The following is an 18,849-nucleotide window of genomic DNA, read 5'->3' as shown; positions in this document are numbered from 1 at the left end:
TTGTTATAAAAATCTTGTAAACGAGAGTAACATATAGCAATCATGATGTTATGCTCATAATATGTATTCTAACAATCATTAGATCCCAATTGTTCTCATATCAACTCTAACAATAACATGTGTGGTCATAAAAATCTAGGAAATGAGAGGAACACATAGCAATGATGTGGTTATAGACATGCTACGCATTCTACATTTGTAACAAATAAACAGGCAGTCATATTCATAAGGTAAAGATGAGATGAGATAGAACAATTACACGAGGATAGGTTCCACCAGTATATATAGGCAGCCAATCTGTGCGTCGACCGTGTAAAGATGCCATCTTGCACTATAGCATCAGACAGAAATGTTGCCTCGACAGGATTGATGATGAGCCATAACCATGTATGGCGACCGGATTCTAGATAGACTAATACCATGTTGAACAAAGCAATGAGCTTGTAATCCATGTAGTCTTCTGATGGTGTGGGCACTTCGCAGATTACAACTTTCTGCAAACAGAGGTCGAGCCAAAAGCTTGACGCGTCTCGTGCGTAGTAGGCAGGAGTGTCTAGCAGGCCACGAGGCTCGATGTCGGCGGTATCCAACGATGGAAGGGTGATCTCTCGCTGGGTGTAGATATCCATGAGACGCCACAGACTACCGGTGTGGTGGATGAGGACGATCCAGTTGGCCTTCATGCCCGCCCAGTAGTGGCCGCGCATGAAGGAGAGGTGGACGGGTAGTGGTAGCATGTCGAGGGGCATCACGGCAACCTCCGTAGGATCATCAAGTCAGTGTCTGGGCCACCTGCGAGGATCGGGCATCAGCAAGCAGGGTGTCTTGAAAAGAGTCGGCCGGTTGCAGACGAGTAGACGGTACAAAGACACCGAGCATGTGGCCAGATGGACGGTGCTGAGTAGGTCCATACGACTACAGATCTGCTCCAAGAGAACATCGGGGAGGGAATTCCAATCGCGGCTCTGCGTGTCAGTCGGGTCTACCATTGGGGTTTTCGGTGCCTGCGAGCCAGCGGGGAAGTGGATTCGGGCGAGCGAGCGAAGAAGCTTCTCCTCATGTGGCCGAGCAGTGAGCGGGGGGATATGGTACGCGCGAGCTACCAGGGAAGATGGCGCGGGCGGGTGAGCAGTGAGCGGGGGTAAATGGTGTGCAGCCGACGACGGGGAAGAGAGGAGGAAGAAGAAGAGAGGAGGAAGAAGAGTGGAAGACGGGGAAGAAAGTGCATTAAATCTCAATTCTACTAGTAGTACTACCAGGATATACCGTCCTTTGGAGTGTAAATAGTTACACCGATGACATGTGGGTCTATCACAAGAGGGCCCATATGTCAGTTAATAGAGGACAGAGGTGCGTAGGCGTATTTGCGGAAGCATGCTCTACTGGCAAACATGATGGCAGTACTGGGTAAGGCTGATTTAGTAACAGCAACACGTTGGTTCAGCTTATTAATTGCGTGTCCCATCTGCTGCAGCGTGTATTGTCACTTCACTGCGAAGACTAGTTGAATAGTTCTCTCTGACCGAGATGGGGAATAATGGATCGCGAGGACTTCCTTTCTACAGTATCCCTATACCTCTACGCTCACTTCACTCATTTTGCTCTGTACCTAGTCACTTGTTGAAATCTGTAGAAAGACAAATACTCTGTATTTGGGAACAGAGGGAGGCTTTTACTCCGTACTATTTTGGAACAGAGGGAGTATCACCATATGGATGGAACAGAGGAAGCTTGAAATATGAACATGTCAATGGCAGGGAGTAAGCCCCATGCATGCATGCATGCATGCATGCAACATGCAACACTCACACATACACATGGACGCACGCAACACTCACGCACCCATGCGGCACACAGCACACGATGCAACACACACAGCTCACGCTCAAGTGCTCAACCTACTCCCTACGTCCGTGAAAGACTGTACATTTAGAGATTTACACATTGACCAGGGCATAATTAACGCCCAAAAGTAGCAGACTTATGTGTGCATGTGACCATTGAGATAAGAAGATTAAATGAAGGCCGTTGCATGCTGTAATTAAGGATAGACATGTAGCCTATACCTACAGCACAAGTTGGTGCATTGGTCAATTAATATTGATTTAGATTAAAGGCTAAATGCATTGGAAGTGTAGATGTACATTATGTACCACACTCTTTGTTTTGTAGCCGATGTACACTCTTTGTTGGAAGACCGAGGGAGGACACGTGCATGCACTCACATACACAGCCAGGGCGGTTCGCGCGCAAGGGTTGGACTTGTGTCCCGCCTGCATAAAGTTTTGTTTAACTGATTTCTTTGCTCTGCCAACTGACAGGTGGGACCCAGAAACCAGGTGACAATTTGACCAATCAACAAAGTGCCACGTCGACTATGTGGCCGGTCAGTAGGGTGCAATACGGTGCTCTATGATGAGCTAGTGATCGTATAATCGCCGCAAAACTATATATAGTGACCGTAAAGAGCGTATTGTTACATACGTTGACCGCCAGTGTATTTTTCTCGTTTCAAATTAAGCCATATTAATCGGAAAGGATGCAGTATGGACTACTACTAGTACTAGTACTCCTTTGATGTGTCCCGTCAACTCGCCGAACGAGGAGAAGCTTGCTTACTATGCCTCTCCCTCGCCCACGCGCGCAGTGGTTCGCGGGTCGATGAGAGGGTTTTGACTACAGTGCCCTCTCCCTCTCCCTCCCTCTCCCTCTTCCTCGCCCTAGCGGTGGACGTGCAGCAGTTCAATCGGTGTCAGATTGCCAGAAGCATATTGTACTATAGTATCATCATTGTTGGACCTTCCGAAGAGGCGAAGAGCCAAGTGCAAGGTTCACACGAGTATGAACTATTGAACCTCCCGAAGAGGCAAAGAGCCAAGTGCAAGGTTTTATAGGAGTTGTCGTCCTAGTAGGAGTGTACTACAACTATAGCGAACGATGCTACTGTATGATGCCGAAACGTCACGTATATCCAAAGCTGTGCCACCTTTTTTCTCAAAGAGCATGCTGGAGCCCGTGCAACAACCACACAAGTTGCACGTACACATAACGCATTTACTAGTAATAAATTCTAAAGGACAAATGCCAGTATGCCACACTAGTTCATCTCCAATTCATGTGATAAATTTGTGCACGACTAGTCTACATATATTCATAGCGCTACCGTTCACAATTACCATACTCCACTTACACGTTATAGATGGGCTACATGCATGTCATCCTCCAGGTTCCAGTCCCAGGTGTTCTTCATGGATGGCACGATCCATAGCGGTGGGCAACGGGAATCATTGTCGCAACTTTCTAGTCCGGTTTCACACGATGGAGACTCATCCAAGCTGAAGCGGCATAAATCAAGGATAGCGTGTCCCAGCATGTCATTCATCCGGCGGTGCACAATGAAGACACAACCATGCTTCATGAACAGCAGGCCTTCTGTGTTGTGCACAGAAGGTGGCATCCACTTCACAATGGGGTAGCTGTCCCTGATGAAAAGCGAGTACTCTCCAAGAGTGTTCCTCGGCACCCACGTAGCATCACGGGGGTCGAACTCGGCACCGTTCATCTGGTACAGGCGGCATCCCAGATCTGGACACATGGTGACATACATAGTCAAGGTCCATGCATAATAATGTTGTGCTCAAATTTGGCGGTTAGTAATACTGTGCAGCAAATAGTACTACTCCGGTATAGAGGAAGTAAAATAACCGGCTTATTATATATAGCCACTCTTGGCTACATGGATGAGATAGTAAGACATGGAAAAACAAAAATGGTGGCAGCTAGTGGGTTCAAGTCTTCAAGGGCCTAGCTAGCTATACGCGTCCTCCAAGGTAAAAAGTACTCCTACTAGTACTACTAAGTATACTACTAGTACAACAATGAAAGAGAAGGCGAGAGGGTTAAAAAATGGAATACCTGGGTAGATGGTGACGGTCCAGTCGTGGTAGATTGTGTGACCATGTTGCACATCAGTGGTACCATGGGTAACGACTGCTAAGATAGTTGATCCCAATATGCCAAAGTAAGCTACAAGGTTCCAGGTTAGACCGAATCGCGGATGCAAATGCACATCCAGGATCGGCGATCTTATTTTGATCGGGGGATGACTGGTCCCTGCAAAATAATGGAGTACTGTTAGGGATGCAAATGATGGTTTGTGCACTCCGTTTGTAATGTCCCATACCGTAGGATGGCAACCAGATGAAACAAGTCCCCTGGCTTGTCACTGCAAAGATGCGGCCTAGATGGCGCACGGCGTCTTCGAATGTGTAGGGGTACAAATCTGTCGTTGCCAACATGCGCCAGCCTCTGCCATTACTACGTCTTGCATTGATGGCAATCCTTATGTCGAACACCGCGATGAGATAGTAATTGTCGTAGCCGCGTCACTTTGTCGGCGGGTCCGCAATTGCTATCATCTTCAATCTCATGTAGGCATCATAATACGTATTCAAGCCCAGCCAGTCCGGAAGGCCGATCCCAATGGTGGAGAAGGGGTCTACTAGAACGGCCGCACTGCTGTGGATGTTGTGCAAAATGATAGTGGTATCCGGCCGGAGGTATGCAAGCCAATCTTCGTTGGCACTGACCCAGACCTATATGTAAGATGGTGGGCAGCGGAGAAATTACGGGATGGAAATGGAATAACTAAGTACTACATGATCAAACTCCATTACTGGCCTGCTCATCGGACAAAATCCGACTACCTCTCAACGTCGGCAACTCTAGCGGAGTCAACGTGCAACAATGGCCAAGGAGCGGTGGACTGTTCGAAGGATTGTCCCATAGAAGAACCTTCTCCTCGAGGACGCATGGAAGACCAACAAGCATGGCCTTTCCCCAAGCCTGTTTAAGCAGCGTCTTGAAAAAGTTGGTGCAGGAAGCACCGAGTCTTGCGGCGGTGAGGACGTCGGAGCGGCATGCGATTTCTCCCAGAGGATTGTCGTCCAAGGTCTCCCAGCCCCGACGAGGAGGAGAACCGCCTGGCGAATCCATGGGATCAGCAACGAACTGCCTTCTCTTCGGGGGGGAGGGGAACAGGCGAGGAGGAGATAAGAGCGTAGTAACCGCAGGGCCTCGTCCCTTCCAACTGTAGATCGTTCCTCAGCGAAGGGGTGAGGCTATTATTTACTACTAGTACTAGCATTATGGAATGTTATGGGATTGCATTATACAGTAAATAATAGCACTAGTAAGAAATTTTTGGCACTAGGTAGTAGTTTTTGGCGTGGATTAAGAAATTTTGGGTATGTTTTTGCCATTTTTTGTACACGCCAACTTGTGTCAAAAAACGTCTTACATTATGTGACGGAGGAGTACGTACTCGTACTGTAGCAGTACCAGTACTAATTTTCTCAACTAGTAGTGCGATGTACTGTACTTCTAGTCTAGTCTACTATAGTGCACCAGTTTTGAACTCTTGAATCTCAGGGCCAAGGAGCTACAGTTGGAAGTGGAGGGTACTACTGTTCTAGAACCATCGTTGTACTATCAATGCAGGGGAAGTACACCTGCGTAGTGGCCTAGTGGGTACTCTCGGTCCTATATTCAGCCGCTCCTCTCACGTAGGAGTAGCTGGCCTACTCAGCCGCTCCTCTCACGCACACACTAGCAGCCTGTTTATCAGCGACGGTTACAGCGCGGGCAGAACATTTGAGTTATTTGATACAACGAGACTAGGCTTTTCGCTTCCATTTGTGGAGGTGTAATGGAACTTGTCGAACTTTGTTAGTAGTTCCTTCTTTATGAATGAGATGAAGCAAAGCTTTTGCCTCCGTTTAAAAAACACGTCAAGAGGAATTTCTTTTATAGTAGAGTCGATAATGGAGTGAAGTCCATGCGTGCAACGCCACAAGCTACAGAGTAGTAGTAGAGAACTTTACGTACGGAGCCATATTGCATAGTTCCCAATGCCCCGCCGGGCTTTTCTGGCTCCTCGGGCTTAATTGGGAGGCGCTAGTTTGAATATGCTACTAGCTGATGAGGAAGCTGCAAGCGAGGTGCGGCTAGGGCGAGCAAGCGACCCACGGGATGTTGGGAAGGAAAACCCGTTCACGTGGCTAGGCTGTCCGGTGCACCCAGATTGTGGGGCCGCACGTCCCTTCGACTTCAAAACTCAAACTACTCGTGTAAAATATGGCTCGCAGCAAAGTGTAGTAGTACTATTTTTTTTTAAAGCTGCCATGCGTTTGACCTGGATCGAACCCACAAAACGAGGTATACACTCCCGTGACCACTAGTAGTACTCATTGGAGTACAACGCAACCTAGAATCGCCTTTTGTCGCTAGTAGTACGTACATTGTTCCTTACAAGAAACCCCTAATAATGCAAGAAACCACTAAAATGCCAAGAAACTACTACCACTTGCATACGTGGCAAACTTAAGATAAGACTACCTTATCAACCATTGTACATGCTCTTACCAACAAAAATCCTCGAGTGACCTCCTACCTCCGGCCCGTCCACCTAGTCATCCTCGGCCATGGGACGCAGCTACCGCCGCCGGCTGAAGGCGAGGTCAAAACCGCCAGTGGTGCGGAGCCCATGTTGCGGCAGCCCGGATGCCAGCTCCGTCCGGCACTCGCAGCCGCTAGCTAGCCAAGATAGCTCCGTCCAGCTGCTTGTCTGCAAGGTTTGCTAGCTAGATTGGCACGACAGCGCGGCGGCTTGCTCGCGCGCGCCACGCTTAGGCCAGCCATCTGGCTCGAGCGAAGGCCAGCACAGCGGCTTGCTCGCTCGTGAGTCACGCTCGGGCCAGCCTGCCAACCCGTGCGGAGGCCAACACGGCGTCCGGCCCGTCCGACGGAGCGGCGGCCAACTCGCTCATCACTGGCGCCACCGACGAACACGCATCAGTACTGTTTGATGTAATGTTCAGGAAAAATAATGATTTGAGGGGGAATAACGGGATAGAAAGTCAGATGTGGGTCCCTCGTGTCAACGGTCAAACAAAATGTGTTGGTTTAAGCTGCCTCGTCAGCACGAACATGTGGGCCAACCCTGTCATAAATGGGTTTCAATGAACCTAATCGGTAGGAGTACTAGGTAGTAGTTTTCGGCGTGGATTAAGAAATTTTTGGTATGTTTTTGCTATTTTTTGTACAATAGATTCTTCCTAGGGCTGGTTGAAAGTGGTAGTTTTTTGTTAAATACTCTACGTATTGTAAGTAGGAGTGAAAGTTAAGCTTTGGAAGCCAATAAGCAAGGCTAGTTACATAGTGCATATGTGTACATGATTGAAAGTAAATATCAACCATGAGTGACTAATATCTTGATGGAAAACTCAAAACTATGGAATACTAGGAAAAAAATGCATGGTTGGAAATACTAGCAATGTACATGTCCATTGCAACGAATCATAATTAGAATAATTTTATTCACAAACTTGGTACAAAACACTCTAATTTTGATATACATATGTTTCAATTAGAATATATTCCTTGGGCTGCTTTGGTGAGGTCAGGGAGGGATGTGGTTGGTTTTAAGATACTAATTATGGTTTTTCTGCAAATTGGTAGACAAGTGGGATGTTGGTGAGAAAAGGCAACAACTTACCTCACAATCGTTAGATGTAGATCTAATGGTCAGAAACGACGGATGAAAGACACACCAGCATCACCAACTTAGTCTTGTGTAGGAGTACTAGCAAGATCTGTGCATTGCACGGAACATCAAGATGCATATTTTTATAAAACACTTGTTGTGATTGACCCTTGAGGGAGTAATCCCATGTGTAAAAACTAATGAGATCTTGAGAAATATGAGATAAGGTGAAGAGGAGTGGGGTGTGGTGGTGGTTGGTGGTTGGACTGAGCGGAGGCATGGGGATTGACGATGCCGGCAGCGGCCACCAGGCCAGTTTGTTCCAGAGGCTTCCTTTCTTAATTGCTCAACAATGAGGTTTGTTGGAGATAGGGATGAACGAGGGAAGGCCTTGTCTGCAAATGTGGATAGGGGTGCGGGTATCTTTTAGTTTAATTTCCATCCGTCAGATATAGATCGGACGGTCTATATTGCAAGATGGCACACGTACCATCATCACCACCTCGGTTTTTTATAAGAGAAGAAATATAAGTATGGAGATACAAACGTATTATCGATACTTGCTTCTGTAAACTAGCATCTACATTCTATTCAACGCCTCGGCATGTGGGGCCTTAGCACAATGACTTCTCGACTGTGTAAAACAAAGATTTTCCCGTCGCCGACAAGGAGGGGGTGATGGCGGCGCGCTCTTTGGATTGCTCTAGTCCTAGTAGTCATACTAGGTGGTCTAAGCACGTGTAGATTTATTCTTTTTCACGTCTCGGGTTCGCCGTACTGCCAGGACTGTTGATGAATAGACGGTAAGTTATTCACGGGGAAACCCTTGTTGAGCGTGTTTGTGAGAGAGAGAGAGAGACGGTGTGCGTGTGTGATATGTTAGAGACTAAGGCAATGATAACAGATTCTTTGTGTCTATGTGTGTGGAGGATAGAGAGAGACATGTACATGGGGCTTTGTGTTGTGTAACATGGAGACACATATACATAATTAGAGACTGAGTGTGTGAGATACACATGCGGACATGGGGAGAGATGAGGATCCAGATAAATGGGTGTTTGTGCGTGTTTGTGTGTGTTTGTGCACACGTTTGTGTGTGAGAGGGAGAGAGTGTACGTGGAGTAGAGAGTCCACTGATGATGTAAACCTAGTATAAGGGAAGGGGGAATGGTGTGACATGTGTAGTAGCGGGATAGCACGGGTGCGGGCTGGGGGAGCAGACTATTTGGAAGAGACATGGAGTGTGTGTGTGGGAGAGGGGTGTGAGAGCGAGAGAAAGAGAGAGATAGCGACGGAGAGAGAGAGAGAGAGGAAGAGAGGGGGCGAGAGGGGTCGTTTGTGTCCATAAATGGCGTATAGATAGGGAGACAATGTTGATGTTGTCCGAAATTGGCCTATGAACGGAGACGCAAGGGAAGCGAGTCATCGTGTGTGTGATAGGGACTTCATGAGAGATCTAGAATAGATGGTGTAGAGAACAATGCGCGAAATCGAAAATGATTATACATTAGGGAGCTATGCAAAGAGTCACGACATATATGTATGCAGGGAAGGAGTTGGGGCGGGTCCGCATGTGGGAGAGATAGAAAGAGGAGAGTGGTGCACAAGGAGACAAAGTGTGCTTGTTTGCAGTGGGGGTGGTGTGTGAGGTGAGTGCGTGAGAACCACATAACTAGAGAGATAGACGTTTGGGCGCGACGTTTTGTGTGTATGGGAAATATACACTCTACATAGTGCGTGTGCTTGGGTAAGAGAGATAGCGGGAGACCTAGAGAGTGAGGGAAGAGATGTGTGCATGCCCGAGAGACAAAGTGATAGAGACCTATGTTGGGGTCCGGACTTTACAAGAGAGAGGGGTGTTAATTTGCTCGTGTGTTGGTGTTTGGGGGAGAGAATGACTTCTCTATGTGTGTGTGTGTGTGTGTGTGTGGTGGGGGGGTGACTTCAGATAAAGAGTGAGGTGTCTATATTTGAGGGACTTTAGCGTAATTGAGATCTTGTGCACTCATGGTTGATCCATTTGTTTCACAGTTTGTACTATGAGATAACGATACTTTTGAACATGCGTGATATACCTTGATGTACTAGAATTACAAACCTAAGATTGGAATTTTGGAATTCGACTCCATCATTAGCTTTTGTAATTCATTTAAATGGAGGTACGTTTTTTAAGCCGGGATTTCGTGATTTCAAATTCATATATCAAACCTAGAGATATACACATACAGGCATCTTCAAACTTTATAATCATCCACTTTATTCATACACATACATATTTTTGCTTTTGTCATCATATTTAGGATAAACACATTTGGAATTTCATTTGAATTGGACCGTATGATGGTATTTGCTTGTAGTAGCTCAATGATCCATATTTGAATTGAATGGACAATCTAAGTTTCGAGTTGGAGACATTGATTTTCAAAACTTGCACATTTTTTTTGCGTGCAAAACAAAAAAATTGTCGGCCATGATATCATAGTCGGCCGTACGAGAGCAGAATACTTATAATTTTAGGCGCCAAAAGCTTTCAAACTTCCTGCTCACATCGAAATATCACGCGCCCGAAAGTTTAGCCCTGTGATATTCCTGGTTTACCCCTACCACATGAACGGAAAAGGGCTGTTTTGGTAACTCCATTGTTTTCCCCTCTTTGCCCCCAACATTCTTCCCCAGAGCCCCTCCCCTTCCCCTCCTCGACCCCCCCAACCATGGCAAGCCGCCGAATCTAGTCCTCCGCCGCAGCGGTGGACCTCACACCCCACCGGATATACCTTCCGCACCTTGGAACCCCCAACTACCAAATCACCACTTCAGCAGAGCCACTTCAGCGACTGGCTTGTCCACCGCTCCAGATCTCCTTGACCGCCATCATGGTCCACCGCACCGGATCTACTTAACCGGCGCCCTCCACCACAGCGTAGGCCCTTCACCGACTCCCTCGTCCGCCCCTTCGCTAGCCCTTCATACAAGCCCTCATCCGACGCAACAGATCCGCCTCACCGAAAGCACTATACAACACGCTCGCCGAAGCCTTCGTCCACTGCACTGGACCCGCTCCACGGACGCCATATTCAACTCCACCGGCCCTGCTTTACCGACGCCGCAGCCTCATCAGGTTATTTTGACTTGTACTCCTTCAGTTTTTCTCTTTATCGTGTAACTATTCACTTACCACAGATGAGCTTTCTTGCATGTCGACAGGCGCCGCAACCGTAGCACCGGAGCAGCTTCAACGATGGTGACAGCCGGCCCAAACTCAACCGCAACATAAGCACCATCGACGATCCTTAGCTATCAAGTATGACAACGATACCCATACGCCGTCGAGAATCAAGTACTATTATCCAACGGCCGGCGCCTACGTTCACTTTCCTAGCATAAGCACCACACCTTTGAATTTCTTCAGGGCATCATTCAGTTTTTCATGAGACGCGTTATTCTGCTTACACCTGTAGGGCCATACTTCTGGCAGTGAACAAGTTACATGTGTTAAATTACATACCAGTGCACATATAGTTAATATGCTTTAGTTTTGTTCTGATGCCACCTGTGGGTTCAATCAGACTGCTTAATGTTCTCTATGCTTAATTACACATCAGCAAACTAGCATGTGGTTCCACTGCTTTTTGTTCGTTTTACCCTACATTTTCTGATGCTAGCTATTACATCACTGCTCCGAGCCTCTGTTCATTACTTGTTTGTGTGTTCTTGATCTTCCAAAGTTGCATGACTAATTTGATGCTTCTATTAATTATGGAGCTGCCAACCCCATCAAGCAAAATATTTGTTCTTTTGGTGCTGGCACCTCGAACAAGCATAAAAATAGAGGGAAGCAGATATATTGTCGTGTATGCACACACCCTTCTTTCGTTAGTTTAAATGAACCATTGATGATCAATTCGGACCAGTGCATGCAATTAAAATTAATTTTACCTAAATAGATGGTGCAGAATAAACTACAACAACTAGATTTGCAACCACGGGATGCTGACGATATCTTCAAAGAACATTGCAACAGCAGCTAGGCTTCACAGCAACATATGGTAAGCCAGTGTGTTTTAGTACATGTTAAATGTAAGCGAGTGGGCTGCTTTCTTGGCTTGTGCCCTCAACGTGTAATCCTACAGAATTACAAATAGCTCAGTTGTCTGCTTTGCTGTATTGCTTGATTCGAATGCTTGTTTGTTGTTACGTTATACCTGAGTTGGCCAATATGTCAGCAGTGCCTGTTGTACTATCGTAAAGAAATGCATGCGTATTTCGTTTGAGTCCTTAACTTTTCCTCTCAACTTCATCACAAGACTGTCTTCATAGTTTATATGAGGCCACACTGTTAAGTTCTTTCTCAGATTATTTCAACTGCTTAGATGCCTTGGCAACTTAAATATAGCGGTTGTACACTCCCTTTCAACTTTCATATTACCATTTTAATATCTTTTCGGCTGATGCTGCTTCGAACCATTTAAATATAGTTTGCCATGCTCGGCAATAATTCGTCCGTCGTTTACCATGTAAGCTTAGTGCCTGGATCATACGATAACTATCTCTTACTTATGTCCAGCGGAAACCTTTCAGGATGTCGTTCACACTAGGACACAATGTACAACCCCAGAATCTATTTGTGGAAGCAGTGCGCCATCCATGTTACCAGATGGTAGCAGTTCAGAGGCAACACCGCCGGAGAGCAGTCTGGGCATAGATATTATAGTGCTTGAGGCTCTACTAGAGGCAGAAAGAGATGGTGTGGCTGCCATGAATGAGGTAATCTTTATCTTGAGGCTGGAAATTACGGAATTAGCAGCACGCATTATGCAAGCAGCCCAAGAATTGGAGGAAGTAAGAATGTTGCATTTGAAGATGGAGGAGGTCCTGCTGTTTCTGCTATCTGAAGCCCAAGGTAATCCCGGTTCTTCTTTAGATACCAGTTGAAATTGTCATTAGATTATTGTACTTCCATGTTGTGTCATGTCTCTAAATGGATTATGTTGCAAGACCCCCTATGTTGTCTGGAATTCCATGTTGTCCATGTGTTGTAATGATCCGAATTTTTTAGGCGAGGTAATCCTCAGTACTTGTATGATTGACATAAGGTGAACTGTTTTCATGTGAGCATATTGTATTGGATGAAATAACTGTTTGAATCAGAGTGTATCCAACCTACTGAATTCGAAGATCACGGCATTTCTAAATCATAATCATATATAAAGGTGGAATAAATCTTTGTTGTGGTTTCGAAGAAATAAATAACAAAACGTATAATTATCTGTGGATATTCGTAATCGAATACAAACTGGATTTGAATTTAGTTTGCCAGGTCCCAGGGCAAACGTGAATGCTAATTCTCCCAAGTTTTGAACGAAGCGGCTAAACACCCGCTATAATTTGTGGGCTGCCCGAAGCAAGTGTTTGCGAGATGGAAATTATTGTCTACCCCTGACACTTGACATCCTTATCGACCGGATTTACACTGCTGCTGATAGGGGTAGACTAGTAACTTCAATCAGACGTGACACGACGGCCTCTGAGCCCATTCAGACACGGTGGGCGCCAAACGTGGGCGGAAAAACACATTTGTTTCAAGCTCGTCCGAAAGACATGTGTCTCTTCCTCCATTTTCCCATTCATACACGGTGGGCAGCAAAACAAACTCTCCTCATCCGAAATCGATGTAGGCTAATATTTTAAATAGGGGCAGATGTGTAACTTCCATCAGACGTGACACAACCGCCCTACCTGTCAGCCCCGTTCATACACCGTGGGCGCCAACCGTGGGAGACAAAACACCCTCTCCTCGCCCAAAATAGTTACCGGCAAATATTTGGGAGATGCGAGATTACCGTCCTATCCCCAACCGACGCGATGTCTGAAATTTTAAACGGGGGATAAGTTCATAATTGTCCCCCATTTCAAAGAAGCGCGTCCCAAAGTTTGAGATCACCCTCCCCTCCCCTCCATTTCCCCATTCATACACCATCGGTGGCACGACAACCTCCGCACTGCGGCCAGCCTCCTCCGTCCGCCACCCCATCCTCCACCTTGCCGGAGCCGCTACCCCTACCCCGTCGTCCACTACAAGAGATGGAAGTCTCTCATCCACGGCGCTGGACCAGGATCCTTTCATTGCCTCCTCTTGCTTCATCGCGCCGTCGTCCACCTTGCTGTTGCCGCTCCTACGACTGCCTCGTCCACAGCAACAGGATATATCCCCCGACCCGGCCGTCTGCCGTCTAAAGTCTTCTTCCCCGCCGCCGACAGCCATCGCACCCACAGCACCCTCAACGTATAAGCATAGGCCTACACGGCGTCGCAAGAGAGGTGGTACTCTTCCATATGTGCTTAAGTTATTGATCTCACCTGGAAAATAGATCGTATTTTGTTTACTGTACTTTTCTTGTCCGTACCAAATCGTAGTGTCTAGTTGAAAGCAAACATTGGTTGTGAAGTAGCTTTGTCCGGTTTGCACCTTCAGATCCGCCATGGCACGGGCACTATACTCGTAAAGCTTACGGTTTCCCCCCTTTATATTCGATACCATCATCGTAGGTGCTTCGTGTCGTGCTAGCACTGCTCCTCAAGACCTCAACCCAAAGCTTACGTGTTCAAATACGAATCTGATATGATGCTCATATCACTAAAACAGAGAACGTTTAATTGGTCACCTAATGTTCCTATATTCGTTTCGAAAAGCATGTGCGCCACCCACTGGTCCAGCTAGTTCCACTTTCCTGATTTTTCTCTTGATGCTTAGGGTTTTCCCCTTTTATCTACTCTACTATGATCTTCGTAGGTGCTTTCTGTCGTACTAGCATTACTCCACCGTTCAAGCTAAACAACACAACACTCAGAATTTGAAAGCTTAGTTGTTCAAATATGATTGTGATATGATACTGATATTAGTTAACTGACACATTTAAATGGTTAGCTAAAGGTCCCACTTGAGTTTCCAAATGCATGTCGCGACATATAGAGAGACAGCATAATTGCATTTCTTTGTCACTTGTTGACCGTACTTTCTTGTCCATACCAAATCTTAGTTGTTATTTCAAAGCAAACATCGGTTGCTAACTACCCTTTGCGCAGTTTGCAGCTTCAGATCTGCCATCCCACTGCCGCTGTTAACACTGTATTGATCATGCTTATGTTTTTCCCATTTTATGATGACCACAATCAGCCTACGTGGTTCGTGTCGTAATAGCACTGCTCCACCTATCGAGCTAAACAAGCTTAGTTGTACAAATTCATATCTGATATTATTGCTGATATTAGTAAAACTGAGAGATGTTTAGTTGGTTAGCTAAATGTTCCTACTTTAGTTTCGAAATGCATGTGAGCCACATATGGAGAGACCGGAAAGAATAATATTTCTCTGTGCGCTCTGGTTCATCATGGGTGGCCAACCGACATTGTATTGAAACACTTGTAATATCTTCAGTCTGCTTGCTCTTCTGCTCTTCTTTAAGATGTTACTCTTCTCTTGCGGTCGACTGGTCAGGTCGAGTTGTTCTCCCTTAGTGTATTTTGAATTTGTCAGGTCAGGTCGACTTGTTCTTCTTTACTATATGTTGAAGCTATGATCTGTGAAGTGTCATCACTTCTGGAGTTCTCATATTTTGAGGAGTAGGCCACATTATATTAATGCACACAACAAATTACAGCATGCATGGCATCTTTTAAAAGAATTGCAGAGATAGCACAAAGGGGTTTACAGGGAGGCAGTACTGCATTAGAATCACTTCTGCATTACAAAGAAAATCTCACTTGTTTTTATGTTTTCATGCATGTCAAATATTGAACATCATCAAAATGAATATGAGAATGGGCGCACGAGAGGAATATTGCGGAACGATCCATTGGCTAACAAACTTGGCATGGTGGAGGATGGCCTATCTTATTCACCCATCAAGGTGCTTGCTCTAACTTTGCAAAGTTGTATTGGTCGCACATATTTTGCATCTAACCTCTTGCATTTCTTCTACTTTGTTACACCATCTGCTTAGTTTAAGCATCATATATGAGTATATGCAATAACTATCCATTTTCTATACCTATTCCATGTGTCGTCACACTATGTTTTTTCAGTCAAATGTTGTTCTTTCGTGATAGATGTCCAAAAAGAAGAGGGTGAGTGCAGATCCTCAAGGAGTACAAACTAGGTATTTGGAAAAGGTAGTGGTACCTGTTAAATCAGATAGATCAGCAGCCACAGAAAACACAGGCCCAACTGGACCACACTTTACCCCTACTCCAGTGGCCAAACCCCTATTAGAACTGCTGGGAGCCCAGCGTCAGGTACTGTCTATGATATCAATTCAAAATTTGAACTCCTAAATTTCTGCTTGTGCCTTACCTTCTCTCTTGTATGAAAACTAATTTCAGATGAATCTCCTTGCTCAAAGGATCATACGATCTCAAAACAATAATGGGCTCTACATTACTCTTGTCAGTACCTCTCTCCCTTTTGCCTTGTAACGTTGTACTTAATTAATTGCTATTTGATTACGTATCATCAGTCTGCACCTGAGCTTCATTATCCTCTGTTTCTTCCAATATTATTTGATCTATATTTACTCTTTGCAAAATGTAGAATAATGGCAATGCTTATAAAGAATTTTCTTGGGGAATTTATTGAATTATCCTTCCATCAACATGGAGAAGGGCTTTGTCCAGCCCGTGTTAACATGTAATGTAAGTTCATCCTTCTCAAGCCTTCAAACTTTGTTCTAATATAGATTTGGATAGGCATCATTGCCTCCACTGCTGTTTGCTTTGCTGTTTACATCTGATTGGATGTTTGCAACAACTACCAGTTTCAAATTGTAGTTGTAAAAACATGTTCCTTATGCAGAACAGATCCATTTATTTGCTTATATAATTGTGAAACCTGTTACGTGTCTCCTTGTTTCTCTTTCAAAGTCGTATCTCTTATGCCACGCAGAACTTTAGGGAAGATAGTGAGCCAAACCATCTTGAGGACAGCGAGATGACCCCAAGGTCCTGTCTTGATGAAGGCAGTGAGTTGAAGCTACTCACCAGCAGGTGTGAGACAACCTCTGTGCAGTCGCTGCCTCAATCAGTTTGACTTCTTCAGTCTCAACTTAAAGCCGAAAGGCTTGCTTCAGCTCAGCTCCGACTTGAAGTCAAAGATGCAATGAAGATGTCAGAGGACTGCCGTGCCCACCATCATGCCTTAAATCTAGTGTTGATGCATCTATCGTTGACACAACTGAGATCTACTCAGCTTATTCAGCTGTTTGGGGGGGCCGACCTGGCCAGGCCTAGTGCCTTCTGAAGTGCTCTTAGTTTTGTATATTCTTTTGTCAGCACGTTTATTTGCACTGGTGGCGAACTTTGATGCCCAGTGGATGTAATATGTGTGATAGCCGTGATAGCCTAGTGTAAGTTGCTTGCTTATTTATTTCCTTGTTGTCTTGTTTATTTGTTTGCTTGTAGTCATTGCAGTTCTTTTTCCACGGTTTGCTAGTGGCTGCAATAACCTATTTTTTAAAACTAGGCCACAATAACCATGGGGTAATATTTACTATAGTGACACTGGGCCTCCTACGGGCCGTAGAAATAGTGGGCCTTCTACGGGCCATAGAAACAATGGGCCTTCTACGGGCCGTACGAACAATGGGCCTTCTATGGGCCGTATCATATGGGCCTTATACGGGCAGTATGATCGATTGGCCAAACATGGGCCAATAACAGGCCGCATTATGGCCGTAAATGGGCTAGAGTTGGAATCGTCCGTTCATGGGCCGACCATAACGGGCCATCGTTAATAGGCCGTATTTCATGACGCTATGAAAACGACCCAACGTGTTAGCGGACCACAAACGGGCCGACTGTAACCATGGGCTGAATTTGGCCCATAAGCAGAAAATGACAGTAACGGGCCGTATGTAAACGGATGCTGGAAATGAGCCCAAGAATAAATGGGCTCTGAGAAGGCGAAAGATAACATCGGCTGAAAATGGCCCACCGGAATAACGGGCCCTTAATGGGTATAAAGTGATACACTGTTCATTACGGGCCAGTTTCATCACGGGCCGTTAATGGGTGTAAAGTGATACACTGTTCATTACGGGCCAGTTTCACCACGGGCCGTTAATAGGCCAAGAGTTACATAGGGTCTCATATGGGCCGAAAGACGTCATGGGCCATACATAGGCTAGAAGTGAAAACGGGCTGGACCCGTGCTTCAGCACGGGCTAGTAATTCGGAAAAAAATCATACATAGAAATTTTATATAATACTGAGTACAAAATACTTTAAATATATTTTCACTACTTAAATTTAATGACATATATAATATTTTATTTTTCTCCTTTAATTTTTTTAAAAAGATGGCACTATGATGTTTGATTAATCCCCACTACTATAAATAGGGATCATGTAGAATTATGGGAACTTATAACTTATTATTTCCATGTTTAATGTTGGTAAATTATAAATTTCATTACAGAGTGGCAACGTATTGGTGGAATTTGTAATATAGATTAAAGTGTTTTTATGGTAGAACATCGATTGCATGTGTTTATTCTGTTAGAGTAGGTATCATGGTACCCGTCAAAAAAAGGTAGGTATCATGGTTTAGTAAAAAAAATTAGAAAAAAGGTATCATGGTTTACTCTAAGATAGATCACCAAAGTAGTTCCGTGCATTTATACCACAAATAGTTATTGTGGTATATTTCAAATTTTATCCAATTGTATTCTCGCACATATTATCTGATAATCAAAACCTTCTTAAAAAAATAGTTACATAATTTTCTTTATGTATATTTATACAATCATATATACCCCTCGTTTTGTTTTTAAATACTATGTTATCAAAATAGAAAGTACGGGTCAAAGATGTATCTCGGAGACACTGATATTAACTAACATAGCACACGATCTTTTTTTTTTTTGAACAAAGACACACGATCAAGAATTGTCTTTTTCCGTAAAAGACGGTGGGGAACAGGGGAAAGTCCCTACCGCATCATTTTTCATCTATCAAAAAGCTGGTATTTACAACGGATAGCTATGAACAGGAATCAATTGCTCGCTAGTATATATATTTGCAATGTAACCATGCTAAAATATTTACAACAAACTATTTTCAAAACATCTAGAGATCTGCAAATATGTTTTTACCTGTTGCCGGGTCGCACATCACCTCGCCAATGGGATCTGTGCATGTGCATGCCAAGGCTACCTTCAAAACCTATTCAAGACGAACACTCCAATTGCTTTGGCTACCTATAGAAAATCAAGAGGTGGCCGTACTGACATATATGCAGCATCGACCTATGAACG

The sequence above is a fragment of the Triticum aestivum genome, chromosome 5B, assembly GCF_018294505.1.
Source record: "Triticum aestivum cultivar Chinese Spring chromosome 5B, IWGSC CS RefSeq v2.1, whole genome shotgun sequence".
Taxonomy (NCBI): domain Eukaryota; kingdom Viridiplantae; phylum Streptophyta; class Magnoliopsida; order Poales; family Poaceae; genus Triticum; species Triticum aestivum.
Note: the sequence above shows the minus strand (reverse complement) of the source record.